The following is a 15794-nucleotide window of genomic DNA, read 5'->3' as shown; positions in this document are numbered from 1 at the left end:
TGAAAAGAGAAAAAGCATTCATGTCCATGACTCCATAGTGACTGGGGCAGCTATATTATAATTTAAATTTTTCACTGAACTCATAAATTTTCCCACTAGAACTTTTTTGTGTTTGGTTGCGCACATAGCCAAAATGTTGTTTCTGCTAATTGAACCATGCCAAGGATGAAGAAAGATGGCCATACAGATGAACTTTACTCAGGTAATGTAAACCATGCAAAAGTTACTTGTGACTTATAAAAGATTAAAACATTCATCAAGCAGGAACTCCTTCCACAATGGTTGAGAAAGTGATTACTGTTACAATAAATGATCTGAAATAAATACATCTACAAAAGCATCCACAAAAGTTTAGAAAGTGATTGCTGTTACAATATATACAAATGATCTAAAATAAAAATATCTATAAAAGCTCCACATATTCTGTGTTTTTTTAGCACTGACACATGCTTTTATAATGTACTTCCAAATTCCAATAAACATCATAGCTACATATAGTTGCAGACACAGAGGAGGATCCAACAGATACAGATAATCTGAATAAAATATACCATTCTTTGTTAGGTAACTCCGTTTCAGGATTCCTGCAATTCTGCCAGGCTTCCTTCCACATCTGCAAAGTCTCCAGCATGCTGTCACAGAAAATCATGACTTTTCTGTCATGCTTACATGTTGTAAGCCTTGCTTAACATTTAGACATTTAAACAAAAATACAAAGTGAAATAACAAAAGGTGCATATAGAAAAGTACAAAACTGACTTGTTATGGTATTTTCAAACTACAGAATAGTGCACTTTCTTGTTAGCCCTCAACTCAGCCTCTCGGAAACAAATTGCATCTGGATGCATATCACCACCGCAAAGCAATGATGACCTGCAAGCAATAAGTATAGCTTAAAATATCAAAGTCAGTCAACACCAGTTCTCGGTTGAAGATGACTTGTAAAATCATCTGCAATCATTGATGCAATATGGAGAGAGAAACTTGACAAAATTCTTCATATTTGGGCTCTATAATTAACAAACACCAGTGACAAAATATCATGTTTGTTGTATTCTTACAGGACGATGAATTATCATTGATCAAAACACTAAGCAATCACAAGGGGATGTTCAATGCCTCTCAAAGTGATTTCAAATCCCCCCATACATATATTTCCTTATTACATGGTTCATTTTCCTTGTGCTAAGCTTCCACACTGCTCTTTATCCAGCACTCCTCTCCAAAGAATTTTAAAAAAACTTTGGCATACCGCATCTTTTTTTATAATTAAAACTAGTCAACAGATAACTTCATCAAACCAGAGATAGCAAAGGAGACTGGAATCTTAACGAATAAGTACAGTAACAAAACTACATGATTAAACCCACATTTCTAGTGCAGGATTACCATTTTTTAGGTTGTTTTCTGAACCCTATTACTGATCCCTAAAACAGCATTCCAGTCTCATCACACTGCAAATAATTTTATTAAGAAAAATTAATACAAAGCAAGTCTACCCTTTATTTACATCGCAGTCACTGTCTTTGATGTTTTGGGGACACATTTTTGAAAAAGATATCTCAGTGAAGTGTATAAAGTTATGAGCGATATTTGACAGTTATATGATCTATATTTTGGAAGATAAGAGCAATGGGAAAATATAATTTATACAGAAAATATTGTTCCAAATGACAACATTATTAATGTCATATGAGAGATATATACTTCAAACAAATCAAACATGGACTAATGATATAGTTCAGATAAGTGAGAGATAAATGAATTTTAATTCAAGATATAACTAAAATAGGTCAGTAGGACTAGCAAAGTACTACTGGTTACAAGGATAAGTACTACGGAAAAAGGCCTTTAATTATTAAAAGTAATAAATTTATAATAGACATTACAATATACTTAAATTTTAGATTTACATACCAACCAATGAACGGATTCCCAAAATGAAAATTGTGACCAAGAAGCAAGGATTGTACAACTATTTCTGCATCAAATCCTTTGGGAAGGAACGTACAGAGAAGCTTCCATTCTGAATCTGAAAAGCCTGATTGCCAAACCTGTCCATCTTTTAGATGCTTAGATCCAATCAAAGCTCATAATGCATATTTCCAGGGTCAAAACATTAGAATAAATATAAATGCTATTTTAAGGAAACAAATTAATAGGTCCATCTGCAGAAAACATTCTATGCAATAGAAAAAGCTAACCTTGTATGTCAAAACATCCTTCAGATCCTTCAGTTCATACAATTCCTCTGGAATAATAAACACATCAGCCAAATCCATGCAAGAATGAGTTGGAGATGGTCCATAGAAAGGTAAAAGGTGCCTACATACCATTCCCACTTGTCCCTTTCGAGCTACTGCTTTCCTTTGCATATCATCCCATCCTAGAGCAATGTGAGGTCTCATTGTTTGAAACCATTTAGACGCACAAATATTAGTCAGTGGCCTTTCATGCTGACCATCTACCATGTCCTTTCTTGTATATCCAGCTAATTAAACACCAACAGAGTTTCTCGAAAGTCCTTTCTCAGCACTAAATTTGCAGTTTGAGTCTTCGATCCATCTGATTATTATCCAGGCAAAGTTGAACATAAGCTAAAAGGAAATATAATGAAAGGTGTATGCATACAACAGTTAGTAAAAAGAAAGAACGAAAGACCTTATAATAATATATTCATGTCGACAAATGATAAAAGCAGGTTGAGAACTTGAAAGAAAGAAAATATAAACTAGCAAAATGATTCAACAAACTTCCAGGATGTTCTCCTTATATTCTATTTACTTCACCTATCAGCTTCCTGAACATGAATTGAAAACTAAGAAGACTAGAAAAACAATTCCTAGAATTTATGCTCAAAGAAAATTCTAGAGATGTACATGCAATAAAAAAAGGTTAAAACCTTTTTGAAGTTAATAAAAAACAGTATAACTACATTCATAACTACCAACAGTTAAGATTCAGACCATGGGAAGCAGTTTCTGCATACAGAAAAATAAACTTTAATGCAAATACACACTGCTGAAAATACAAATAATAAACACCTATTAACTATCATTTATTAAATCTAAACTGAATTACACTCAAATGCTATTCTTGTGCATTCTATTATTTTTGCTTCTACTATGTTATGCACTCAAGATCTTTGTAGTAGACTAAAATAATCTAATCCTCTTTACAAAAAATAAAGCAGAAAAAGCTAATTACAATGGAATTAGTGCTTTACTCTAGGAACAAGACAGCTTACTTTCAAGAATTTAGAATCCTCTAAATATACAAAAAGCTGGAAAAGATTAAAACAAACTCCAGTGCTCAGCTAAAATTAGATTTAAAAAACATCAGATGAAGATATCTCTCCCATGCCAAGACAAATGCATTAAACAAGAAAAATGAATAGAATTTCAAAATTGTCCCCATCCAGCTCACCAAAAAAATCACAAAAAATGTTGTTCCCATGAGATATGTTGGAGATATAGTTTCAGGATATATCTTTCTTCCAATTTGAAATGTATTAATAATCTATCTTTTATTACACACATCAATGGATCCTCAATTTGAAGGCACAAGACATTGAAGAGTCAAGAGTCAAGACATTGGAGGGTCAAGACAATGAAGGACCTTCACTTTGTAACGACGAGACAATGAATGGTCTATTAAGAAGTAATTGGTAAATACTTGCTTGTTATTAACAGAGACCAAGAGGTCACTATATACAAATGAATGGAACAATGCTTCCTTAGGAAACGATCGTAAAGAATAGAAACATTCTATTCTAGCTAAGAGTTATTCACAACTAACTTAAATATTAAAAACATTCTAATATTTACAATAGATTACCATCAGATACTAAACAAAGATAATAGAAACTCTCTATTATCGTAATACCCTCCCTTAAGGGTTAATCTATCCACAACACCAAGCTGTCCTCTGAATTTGACAAACTTATTAGGATCAAAAGGCTTGGTGAGAATGTTTGCAGTCTGATCAGTGGTAGGAACAAACTGCAAATCTATTGTCCCATCTTCAACCAGATGTCGTATGTAGTGACAATGAACATCCACATGCTTGGTTCGTTCATGGAAGACTGGATTTAGGGCTAACTTGATAATGCCTTCACTATCAACAAATAGAGTAGTCGGTTCTGCTCGTGACATCTGCACATCCCCAAGCGTCCGACAAAGCCCAACAACTTCACATCCTTTCTTAAAACTGGCTTAATAGTTCCTCTATATTTGGCCTTTGTAGAGGAGAGAGAAACTGCCTATTGCTTCTTACTGGTCCATGTGACTACACTGGATCCCAAACTAAACACATATCCAAAAGTTGACTTTTTATCGTCAACAGAACTTGCCCAATCTAAATATGTGAACCCACTGAGTCTAGGATTAGAACTTCGAGAGTAAAGAAGTCCCTACTCTCAAGTGCCCTTCACATGACAAAGCACACGCTTTGCGGTCATCCAATGATCAGCCTTCGGAGCTAACATAAAGTGTGAGATGTAGTTGATTGCGAAGCTGATGTCAAGCCTAGTAGCAGAGAGGTAGATGAGGTTGCCTACTAGTTGTCTGTATGTAGTATCATCAATGGGAGGAGAATCAAACTTGGCTGATAACTTGAGACCTTTCCCCATGGGTGTAGATGTAAGCTTGCAATCCTGCATACGAAATTTGTCTAACAGAACCCTGGCATATTTGGACTGAGAGATGAATATAGCAAAAGAGTATTGCCACTCCTCAACACCTAGGCAATAGTGCATGAGCCCTAGGTCAGTCATATCAAAAGACTGGCATAAATTTTGTTTGATTCCCTAAATCAAAGATGTTGAACTACCAGCAATGATCAAATCATCCACATAAATAACCAAAAGAATGATGTCATTGTCAGTAATCTTGATGTACAAATTTGAGTCTAAAGAACTCCTCTTGAAGCCTTGATCACTGAGGTACTTATCAATTTTTATGTACCATGCAAGAGAGGCCTACTTCAAGCCATAGAGAACTTTCACCACTCTGAGAACCTAATGGTCTTTACTAGCAACCTTGAAACCAAGAGGCTGCATCATGTAGACCTCTTCATGGAGATCACCATTCAGGAAAGCACTCTTGCGTACATCTAATGGACCTTCCAGCCAAACTGTGTTGCCATGGCTCAAACTAATCTGATTGTGCTCGTCTTTGTAGTAGGAGCAAAGGTCTCCTCATAATCAATGCCTTGACGCTGAGAAAATCCCTTCGTAACTAAATGAGCTTTATACTTATCCAAAGTACCATCAAATTTGTATTTGATTTTGTAAACCCATTTGCAGCCAATGGGTTTCTTCCCTGATGAGAGATAAAAAAGAATCTAGGTGTTATTCTTGAGCAGGCTCTGGTGTTCAAATGTCATAACTTGTTCGCACTCTAGAATTCCTTTAGCATCTGAATAAGTTTGAGGTTCAAACACACTATGAATGTTGGCCATGAGAGCAAAGTTAACAAACTCTGCAGGTTTGCTCTTTTTTTGAGCAGTTCTCCCATCAACGAGCTCATCATCACAAAGATCAGCAAGTGTCTTAGCCCACCACTTAGGCCAGAGAGGAGAACGACCAACATTAATATCAGGAGATGCTTGGTGATCAGGTTCCTCATCAGAAGAATCTGGACAAAACTCAAGTGAAGCCTCTACAAATCGAGGTGATCTTGCAGGAGAAGCTGGAGGTGTTTGTACAAGGATCACTGGTATAACTAGAGTTGCAGGAGTTACTGGAGCCCTCCATCAGATGAACCTAATAGAAGCCTAACTCACAAATTATGAGCCTTTATAGGTTGGTATGTTGGATCAAGAACATGAGAGACATGTATGAAAGGTCCTTGTTGCTCATCAAAGACTGCATCACAACTGTAAATGAGACGATATGTCTCAACATCGATCAGGCGGTAGGCTTTGTGAAGACTATTGTATCCAACAAGCATGAGTTTTTTATTCTTGGCATCCAACTTGGTGCGTGACGTATTAGGGATCCAAACAAAAGCAAGGGAGCCAAAAACTTTCAAGTGACTAATTCTGGGCTTGCAACCTGACCAGGCCTCTTCTAGAGTTTTACCTTTGACCGCCACTGTGGGTGACCGGTTCAAAAGATAAACTACAGTGTTGACTGCTTCTGCCCAAAACTTCTTCGGAACACGTCTATGTTCGAGCATGGATCGAGCCATCTTGGTGATTGTTTTGTTCTGTTCTTCAACTACACTATTCTGTTGTGGTGTGTGGGGTGTGGTTAACTAGCATTTGATGCCATGAGTATCTAAGAAGCTAGATAAATTATTAGAACAAAATTCACCCCCCCCCATTGTTTGATCTAAGAGTAATAATAGATTTCTCAGACTCTTTTTCAACTAAAGGTTTAAACTTTTGAAATACAGGAAATGCATCAATTTCTTTTTAAGAAAACACACCCACATTTTTCTATAGAAATCATCAACAAACAAAAGAAAATACCTAAACCCAAGAATAGGAGTGGCCATAGAGCCGCAGATATTGGCATGAACAAGCTGAAGTACCTGAGAAGCTCACCATGAATCGCCACTTGTGAAGGGTGTACGATGTTGCTTCCTAGCCTGGCATGCATCACAAACTCCAAGCTGTTGAGTTTGAATCTCTGATAATCCAAGAACAAGCTCATCTGAAGAAAATTGAGAGAGATAATGCACATTTAAGTGCCCATATCATTGATGCCAAAGTGTGTTGACAAAAGACCACTGAGCAGCCATAGCTAAGTCTCGAGAATCACCAGAACTAGTAAGTGGGAAAAGACCATGATCCTCAAGACCCATTGCAATAGTAGGCTTAGTCGCCCGATCAGTGATAGTACACTGATGCAAACTGAAGGTGACATCCAAGTGTGAAGAATGTCACAATAACTAACTGATTGAGAGTAGATTTAGTTCCATCCTTGGAACGTAGTACACATTGACGAAAATGAGTTCCTCCAAGCAGACTGAATCTGAATGTTGCCTTTGCCGACAACGATGGACTCTTCTCCACCACCAAAAATAACAAAATCTGAATAAGGCTAGTAGTTAGTGAACCAGTCTCTGTAATGAGTGAAATGACGAGAGGCACCTGAATCAATGTACCAAGCAGATGACTTCACATGATTTGCAGGTCTTTTAGCCATGAAGGCATAAAAGGCAGATTTTGTCTACTCAATGTTCTATGCATTGTTCGCTTTGGGTTGCGAACCTGATTGCTTAGATTGGGCAGCTAAGCATTTCTGACATTCAACCTTCATGCGACCAAACTTGTGGCAATAGTTCCATTGAATTTTCTTCTTCCGAGAGTCATCCGAAGCTGGAGCAGAAAACTTTTGCTACAACGACTGCTGAAACTTGTCTTTATCCTTCTGAAAGGATTTAGCAGCAAAGGCTTGCTATGTGGAGGTGGAGCTGGAATTGCTACCAAACTATTGTTTCCACCAATATGGCTAAAGCAGAAGTGTTTAGAGATTGGTGAACTTCAGATCAACACCAGAAGACATAATGTTGAGAGTCTCGATAAAATGCTCATAGGATTTTGTTAAACTCCAAAAAGTGGTAGCCACAATATCCTCTTCCTCCATCTTGCGACTGATGGCAAACAACTACTCACGGATTTCCTAAATCCTATTAAGGTGTGCTTGGAGCAAGGTTCGCTCATCCATGATAATAGAAAACAGAGCGTTCTTCAAAAGAAAGCTTTGTTTTTGTCAGAAGTCTCATGAAGAACTTTGAGATGTGTCCATATCTTGGTAGTTGTCTTGTCGGATGGAATCTAAGAGAGCTGATCATCAGCCACAGATAATTTGAGAAGCATCACCACCTCTCAATTATTCAGATCCCATGTACCCTAATTTGTACCAGGAGCAATCGGACGCTTCATAACACCCAAAACAATTTGATCAGTATTCTAATATTCAAAAATCACTATGATCCACTACTTCCAAGTGCCATAATTTCAACCATTGGATTTTAAGTTGTGCTTGAGTAGAATGTTTGTCAAAGATGCCATGGCACGTTTTTCAATGAAAAAAGGTGAAAATATGTTAAGTCATGTTCTTCGAGGCAAAAAAATGGAAGACCCAAAAAATTTGAAGGATAACACAGAAGAGAGATCGAATAACCCAAAACGAAAATGTTGTCGGTTTCTAGATCTGTTGGCTCGAAAATTGAGGCACAAAAATTGAGGCACCCAAAAAAACAAACGACAACTTAGTTGAGCTCTCAAAAAGCCCACCAAGAACTTGGAATCAAAATAAAACTCAAACTCAAAAATTAGGGTTTCGAAGAAAACCCTAGTTGGTAGCCATTAAAGGTTAGATTTGCAAAAAAATGGCGGTTGGAGGTAGCAAACAGTCGATTTTTCCATAGAGAATATCCTTGCTAGCAAAGACGTCATGGGATCTGCAAACATTCAAAAATAATGTTGTTAGGCGCGCATTTTTTAGGACTAATTGCAGAAAGAGACGTCTACAAAAAATGACGCACTTTGCAGAGATAATCACGAGCTTTGCCAAGGAGTTGACGCTGCAATTTGCAGAGAAATCATCAATGGAAGATGTGAGTTGCAAATAATATCATATACGAGCAACCATTGGACGCATTTGTTCTCAATTGCATGGAAATCACAAGCTACCAGAGACCAAGTCGCAATTTTTAGATGTTCGTTCTTGAAACCCTAGCCGAGACCAATGTATATGCGATTTTTTTGGTTACTAATCTCCAAGATTCGAACAAATGCAAGTCTCACAAAAATAGAAACCCTGGACAGGTTTTTGTGAAAAAATCTTAGAAATAATTTCGAAAAATTTTAACAAATAATTTCAAAAGCAATTATAAGTTTTTCAAAAAAATTTGAGGTATTGGCTCTTATACTATATTATGAAGTAATTGGTAAATACTTGTTTGTTATTAACAAAGACCACGAGGTCATTATATACAAATGAATGGAACGATGTTTCTTTAGGAAACGATCGTAAAGAATAGAAACATTCTATTCTAGCTAAGAGTTATCTACAGCTAACTTAAATATTAGAAACATTCTAATATTTACAATAGATTACCATTAAATACTAAACAGAGATAATAGAAACTATCTATTATTGTAATATGGTCAAGGCAATCTTTTATATTCTTCCAGAGGAATTCCCTGAGATATATTGATATTCTTTGCTTAGTGATTGCATAAAAAGGGTATTTTCATTTATTGTCTGCAGATCTTAGGGATTATTATCATTGCTTCAGGCTTGGCCTATTGAGCATAGTATATTTGTCTACTGGTCTTTCATTAATAAAATGATTCTTGTGTGGCTGGGTTTTTCTCCTCGAGTTTGAGGTTTTCACAGGATAAATTTCTCTGTCTTTTGTTCGTGTTTATCTTCATTTCCGGTATGAATCCTCAAAATGGCATCAAAGCTTATACAATCCACGGAGAGCAAGGGCAGATAATAATGGAGCCTTGTCGAACTCTTTAGGAATTTGTCAGGAGAGCTGGATGGAAACCTGGTGTTCTTGTGGGAGTGGGTTTATTATGGAATCTACATTTGGAATAAATCTGTGTAGTCTCCTTTGGAGACAAATTTACAGTCATAAGGTAATTCAATTCAGAAATTATTTCTGTTCATCTTGAAAGCAATGCTATTTATTTTGAGTATTATATTAGCCGCATATCAACTTGAATGAAATATTGGGAATATTATAAAAGGCTGATTCAAATAGTAATTATTTACATTCTAAGTATAGCCATAATTATATTTGTTAAGGGCTCTGTTTATTATACAGAAGTAATATTAAGGAAGTCGATTTTAATTTTTATGGACCCCCCTACTATAGAAGAGATGAATGTGTGAGGAAAACAAGCATTGGGCATTTAATTTTATTGATGTTGAATATCTAATGTTTGATTTGCATTGAATGAGAAGTGTTGCCCATAAAAGTGGGGATTTATATAATTATTGTGGGGCTGAGGTTTAAAAACAAGTACAGAGATTTGAGAAAAACAAGAGTTCCTATTGGCTCATCCTGTACTCATGAATTTACTAATTGAAGCTGTGAATATATGTGCCATGAACCTGTGAGTTAATCTGGTGTCCTTAATGGTTATTTCTTTGCAAGCTAGAAAATCGCGGGTTTATATTTTAATACGTTGGCCATCCAAACTGAAGCATTTTCTAGGGAATCAATAGTAGAGGTGCTAACTCATACAAGTACTACGAGCTTGATATATATATTTACTAAAGTCATCATCGCAGGTTAAAATTCTGGTTCTACCACTGTCATAACAGGAGTATTTGGTTTCTGTAATTGTCATGACTAGAAAAATATATCTGGAATGATCCCTATTCGTCGCAGCTCCTATGTCTACAGTTTCCAGTTCCATTTACTAACAACATCAGCTAGTATTTCTCTGGACTTTATGTTGGTAATGTTTGGCTGTTCAAATCTGTTAAAAAAAGATTGATGTAGACAACATTTTTTTGTAGCAATGAGTATTTTTGGGCCATTTGCGGATGTTTGTTCTGCTTCAGAAGTTAAAAATATATTAAAATGGCACTGAGTGGAAAGGATATCTGTTGTTCAGCATGAATAGTGTTTATACCAAGTAGTGAGGTGATCAGAAGACTTATCTGGGTTTGATTTAGCTTCAGAACTGATTGGTACAGTGTTGTTAAGGTTTCCAGTTCCATTTACTAATGTCAACTAGTATTTCACTGGACTTTATGTTGGCAATTTTTTGGCTGTTCAAATTTCTTAAAAATAGATTGATGCAGACAACATTTTTTCTGTAGCAATGAGTAATTTTGGGCCATTTGTGGATGTTTGTTCTGCTTCAGAAGCTAAAAATATATTAAAACAGCACTGAGTGGAAAGGATATTTCTTGTTAAGCATGAACAGTGTTTATACCAAGTAGTGGAGATGATCAGAAGACTTATCGGGGTTTGATTTAGCTTCAGAACTGATTGGCACAGTGTTGTTAAGGTTTGAAGCAGCCTTTACAGTCTGTGAAAACTGGTATGTTTGAGTGGAATGTTGAAAGTCACCAACAGAAGACTAGGCATGAAATATTTCAATATTTCCAACCAATACTTCTGCAACAAAAGGTGTATCAAATTCCTCTGTTTCAGTATTTCAGATCTCCTTTGCAGATAAGTCCTTTTATCAAATCTAATATTATGACTGTTGTGAGAATCTAAATTTTAATTTGGGATATTTTATTATAGGTCCATGTTGAGATTATGTTTGATGTTTTAATACTTATCGCACAGACTTTTTAATGTTGGCAGTTGGAAATTATACACGTGCAGAGACACTACAGTAGTATAACACCAGACTGACTGAGATGGCATTACTAAAGACACCTTGGTAGAGTCAAGAGAGTCGTCACATTGGGCATTTGTGGTGTCTCTACTGCTAGAAATGAATCAGAATAGAAAACTAAGAAAACTGAACAAAAGATTATCCTGGGAAAAACCCTTGGAAGAGGGAAACAACCCAGCCCACAAAATGTCCAGGTTTTATTGATTTTCAACAAAATTACAGAGCTTGAAATTCAGAATCCTTCAACTTCAAAACTTTCCGAATCTTTTCTGCAAAAGGAATCAACTGATTTCTCAATCTAATCAATGTATTACAATTATTACAAAAACTCAATCAAATACTCTCATATCAGACAAGTATGGTATCCAGAAGTACAATAAGCAAAGATTAAACTTTTACTCTGCAAGAGAAACTCTCAGAAATAAAGTTCGATACACAGCAACTCCAAACTGAAGGTGCTTCTTCATGTGTTTCAGAACATTCTAAATGGACATCCGATACATTATCCTATTGCCTATGATCAAAAGATAAGCTGCAAGGTCTGTATCGAACAGAAAATACAATCTAACTAAATCACGTATCTCTACACACCAATGAGATACGACACCAATGAATCAATTAGACTCAGTTGAAGACACGATACCATTAGTTGGTTTTTGGCTTTACAACTGCTTTTCTCCATGCGATACAGTTCTTGGCAATAAAACAATGCCGTAAGTGTTTCCATGATGCCATAAGAGTTTCCACATCACACATCAGCTGTGTGTGTTTCCACGTCACACATCATGGAGGGCAGAGATAAACCTTAGCCCTGTAAGTTAATAAAAAGAATGGCTGTAGAAAAAGAAAACACATCTGACAGCAGTTATAAATCATTGTTTGAAATATAATGCCCGCGATGAAGAATAAGAACCAAGCATGAACTCAGAAATATGCTCTAGATAGTGAGCATCGTGCTTACACCTGTAGGCATACAATTTGATCCAAAGACAATAGTTCTCCACCAATAGAATGTTAGTGGTAAAGTTCACTTATTTATAATTAAATACTTTAAAAAGAAATGAAATATGCACACCGAATGCATTAATTTGTAACATTGTATTTCATATTAAGCTACTTAGTCCAGCATCTACTACTGTATCAACTGCTGAAGATGGAAGTTAGGTCTCATCATCGGAGGCACTAAATATTCATCTTGTGTGAGTTATGGATAAGAATTTACTGACAGTGGGCATGTATCTAGATGTGACTACAATCTGGGGTTTGTACTTTGTGTTGGGGAAAGCATGTCTAGTATATTGCCTGGTTCAATTGCGCAAATACTCTGCAGTGACTCTTCATATTGGGTGAGAGATTCAGAGGGAGGTTAAGTGGCAAAATGGAGAGTGCCAAATCTTTGCAGAGGATCAGCAAGCTTGTGAAGCAGTGTGACTTCGAAAGCTCCTTATTTGGTCCAACATTGGAACCAACTGTAATTTATTGTGATAATCAAAGCTATGAGAATGCTGCCCTTGCTGAGAGAGAGCCTCACCGTCAGTTGCTCTCATCATATGCAAAAATGCATATTTCTCTATGAGAAAGAGATGAATTATGGATATGAGGTGAAAGTCTATGAGAGATTTTGTTTTTCCACACATAGGAGTAGCCATGGCGGATGTCATGTTGAGAGATTGCATGACAACATCATGTTGATTGATTCCGTGATTGGCACTTGTGTATATGCTTCTTTCCACAAATGGGAGTAGCCATGGTGGACATCATGTTGATAGATTTCATGACCACATCACATTGAGGGGCTCTGTGATGTGAGCCTCTATATATGTTTCTTTCCATGGGAGTAGTCATGGTGGACATCATGTGAGTAATTCCATGATGTTATCACGTTAAGAGATTCTGTGATAAAATCTTTTCCACAAATGGGTGTAGCCATTGTGGGTGTCATGTTGAGAGATTCCATGACATGGATATGTGGAAAGATACCTCCCTAGCTAAGAGGGAGTGTTGCAGATATAGCTTCAAGATATATTTTTCTCTTGATTTGAGATATATAAAAAAACTGTTTTTTATTATAGACGTCAAAGGGTCCTCAATTTGAATGGACAAGACATTGAAGAGTCAAGAGTCAAGACAATGAAGGGTCAAGGCAACGTTTTATATTCTTCAAGGAGGAATTCACTAAGGTATATTGATATTCTTTGTTAAGTGATTGCATAAAAAGGATATTTTTTTAGTCCAAGAGATTTAGCCTAGTTGATTGAAATAATAAGTTCTCATTGTGAAGACTCTGGTTCAAATCCCAAGAGGGACATCTCTGCGGAATTCTAAGTTGTGGCTTTTGGTCTTCCATTGGTTGTATTTGCCTCGTTGTAAAACGTGGATTTTATGTTGTGACTTAGTCTTCCAATTGTTGTTCCTAGTGTGGTTGCTCGTAAGGACTTTGTATTTGTCCTAAATAATAATGTAACAGTCTTACAATGTTGCTCAAATGAGCACAAGGTTTGTAAACGACCTATATCATAAAGGGGCATTTTCATTTATTGTCTGCAGATCATAGGGATGATGATCATTGCTTCAACCTTGGCCTAGTTTTGGGCATACTATAAATCTGTCTACTACTCTTTCATTAATAAAATGGTTCTAGTGTAGCTGGAATTTTCCCCTCAAGTTGGAGTTTTTCCCAGGATAAATTGTTGTGTGTTTTGTTCACTTATTTTTGTTTGTGTTTATCTTCATTTCTGGTATGAATCTTCAAAAAGACACTAAATCATTGTACAATTCACTGCAGACAAATAAGAAAAAATCTTAGAGAAGAATGTCATGATTGTCACAGTAATTGGGAAGAAACTGGCAGCAAAGAAATAAAAGAATGGATACTATCTAATTGGATATTCCCGAATCATTTCATTGCCACAGTAAGTCCCTTCATTTAATAAGATATTTCTGAATCATCTTATTTCTCAACTTCCTCTCCCTTCAATCAGCAATACCCTCAGGTAATAATACCAATTTCCCTTCTTCATCCAACAGTGGCATCTTGGTAGATGCAACTGTGTGTTGACCCAATGCCTTCTTCAAGCAAAAAACATGGAAAACGGTATGAATCCTACTTCCCCCTAGAAGTTCCAATTCATATGCAACCTCACCAATCTTCCTAAGGATTTTATAGGGCCCATAAAAATGTGGCTTCAATTTTCCCGTACCACTACTCTTCAATGAAAATTGCTTGTTTGGTTGTAAACGCAAGAAAACCAAGTTCCCAACTTGAAATGTTCTCTCAATTCTATGTCTATTGCATACATTTTCTCTTCATTTTGTGCTTGTTGGCTGTTATTCTACAGTACCTTGAGAATATCCAGATAACTTTGAATCGTCTCCTTTGCACAAGGAACCTTATTGTTATCAAATGCCAGATCTATAAAAGACAAAGTGGCATATCTATACAAAGCTCTAAATAGTGACATCTCAATTGTCATATGAAAGGTGGTATTGTAACTGTGCCATCTTAAAATGGACGCACTTGCCTTTTTAATACCTTTTAGCTCCCTCTCCATAATGCCTTCTTCAAAACATGGAAATGCATGTGCTCGATCTCCTTTTCTCTTCTCTTCTTCCATTTTCCATCCTATTTTTCCTAGTATCTTCTTGAGCTACCTGTGGCTCCCCTAAACCGATCTCCAGGACCAATTCCCCCCAGGTCGACCTACTCTGGACTAGGTCAACCTAGTCCCTAGTGATTATGGGACTCAGGGCGTGAAAGGCCTCAGAAGTTTAATTAGTTTTATTTCATTCTCCTGTCGGCTTGTATTGTTTTCCTGCCCGAAAACTCATATATAAGAAGACTTGGAGGCTTCGTTTTCATATCATATCACAGTCACACATCAAGATTCATATTTTCAAGCTCTTGCTCTCAAGTCTAGATTTCCACCTTTTGCATTCAAGGAGTTCAAGTATTCAAGATTTTCAAGCATCCAAGCAAGGAGATTTCTATCAAGCATTAAAGAATCCTTTGTGAGCATTTCCTCTTCAAGATCTAGCTTATTGTTGGCCATCAAGGGAGGAGACCTACATTGAAACATTCATCTTCTTCATTGATGCACATTTATATATATGGCACCATGATGGGATTAGGGTAGATTCATTGCAAAGTATGGAGATGCCCTAAATTCCTAGTTTAAGATCTACAATACATTTACATACAAAATCCTTACAAACAAGGGTTTCAAGCAAAGTGAATCCTAACATTTATCTTGTTTTTCCAATCATTTAAATTTACATTTACATTTCTCATTTACAGTTAATTTCTTAACCCAAGGCTTGACCAAAGCAAGCTCTCATCAAACCCCAACCACAAAACCTTTCTCTTATATGTTGATTTGTAGGGTCACAGCAAAAAGGATTACAAATCTGGAACCTACTTTTTAGAAGCTTTCTGGAATCGTCAGTTACAGATCACCGGACAACGTCAA

The 15794-nt window shown here is 36.4% G+C and overlaps 1 long non-coding RNA gene across 1 annotated transcript; it reads right to left on the bottom strand.

Moving 5' to 3' along the window:
• Positions 1-282: 282 nt before the first annotated feature.
• On the bottom strand, positions 283-12364 carry LOC149539925 (uncharacterized). The gene is made up of 6 exons (XR_016355960.1): positions 11972-12364; positions 2334-2565; positions 2205-2251; positions 1918-2054; positions 760-873; positions 283-632 (listed from the first exon to the last, which is right to left on the bottom strand). It is a non-coding gene; the product is annotated as an uncharacterized LOC149539925 (long non-coding RNA).
• Between the last annotated feature and the right edge of the window lie 3430 nt (positions 12365-15794).

The sequence above is a fragment of the Cupressus sempervirens genome, chromosome 9 (assembly GCF_028749045.1).
Source record: "Cupressus sempervirens isolate cs-2001-9-10 chromosome 9, ASM2874904v1, whole genome shotgun sequence".
Classification (NCBI taxonomy): Eukaryota; Viridiplantae; Streptophyta; class Pinopsida; order Cupressales; family Cupressaceae; genus Cupressus; species Cupressus sempervirens.
Note: the sequence above shows the minus strand (reverse complement) of the source record. Positions and strands in the feature narration are given on the sequence as shown.